We start from the raw sequence: 1,504 nt of genomic DNA, 5'->3' as shown, positions 1-1,504 counted from the left end.
TTCGGCAGGACAAAGCTTTGCAAACTGGCTCTTTTTTTTTTTTTTTGTCAACTTTAATATAATTTAGCCGCATTAAAACCAAAGAACCATCCCTGAAATGCTGCAGCAGCAGAAACCCTCATGAAATCCATTTCACAAAACTGCAGCCACGCTGGAAACTCTTCAGAGACTCTTTGCACGTGGATGGTGTTTAATAATTTATTCAGCACAGGTTATTATAAAGATATTCCACTCATATCTTCTTTCTCACGCTCAAGTCAGGCGTATTATTGCAGATTCATCTGCGTAGCAATTACATCTTGTTTTGGGATAGTTCTGGGCATAACGGCCAAACTATTGGTTGACTCTGGCACGTGTTAAGCTCAGATCCGACTGAAGTATTTAGCTCATTTGTTTTTGGGAATAACAGGCTCATATCAAGAGGCAGGGCTGCTGGAGTCACTCCAAGGTATGGTATGATTTTGTTCCTCCATGTCTCGCTTTAGCATCTCCTTTTGCTGTAATATTAGTTCTCATTTCCATCTATGATTGCGTTTTGCATGCAGAATGAGTGAAGCTGTGGTTAGTGGGGTGAGGAGGTTGAGCACCATCTCGGAGCAGGACGGGGACGCTGAAGCGGAGCCCGTGTCCCTCGTGTCCTCAGGGGACAGTGAGTGGGCAGGATCCAGTGCTTCGCTCTGCTCGCGTGGAAAGCCCAGCGCCCAGAGCAGCTCCTTCACCTCCTTTGAGTCCTATCAGCCTGACGCAGCAGGTACAACTTCAGTACTTCTCTGTTTGGATGTTTCTGCTGTGTCCAGTATGTAGAAGTTGTCCTGGCTGCTGAAGGGACAGTGGCCTTAAACCTGTTTAATGTGTGCGTAAAACAATTGCGGTTTAATTGTGAATATGACTAAATCAATTAAACACTCATGGAGTATCCATCTGAAGATAAACGGATACGAATAATTTAATAACATTTATAATAATTAAGGATTTGTAATATTCAATAATAATTACATAATTTAATAAAACTGATAAATAAGATGAACTGATAATATAGAAATGATTACGAATATATATATATTTTTTTACAGATGGGCACCACATATAATAGCTTTAAATTATTATTCAATTATTATTTCAATTATTCTATTATTAGCACAAATAGACCAATTAGATGTATGTATATGTAATGCATAAAATTGTATCTGCACACTACTGTTCAATAGCCAAACAACCAATCATCAATGTTGTTGTTGTTTTTTTGTCTGTCTTTTGAAGAAATTATTAATTTTATTCAGCAAGGACACATTAAATTGATCCAAAGTGACAATAAAGACAATTATGTTGTTATAAAAGATAACAAGAAATAATAATAATACATTTTTGAGCATATGACACTGAAGACTGAAATAATGATGCTGAAAATTCAGCTTTGCCATAACACAATTAAATTACATTTTAAAATATATTAAAATAGAAAACAGTTATTTTAAATTGTAATCATATTTCACAGTTGTTTTTT

The sequence above is a fragment of the Sinocyclocheilus anshuiensis genome, unplaced genomic scaffold, assembly GCF_001515605.1.
Source record: "Sinocyclocheilus anshuiensis isolate Anshui unplaced genomic scaffold, SAMN03320099.WGS_v1.1 scaffold2232, whole genome shotgun sequence".
Lineage (NCBI taxonomy): Eukaryota > Metazoa > Chordata > Actinopteri > Cypriniformes > Cyprinidae > Sinocyclocheilus > Sinocyclocheilus anshuiensis.
The sequence above is the reverse complement of the archived record's forward strand: the minus strand, read 5'-3'. Positions refer to the sequence as shown.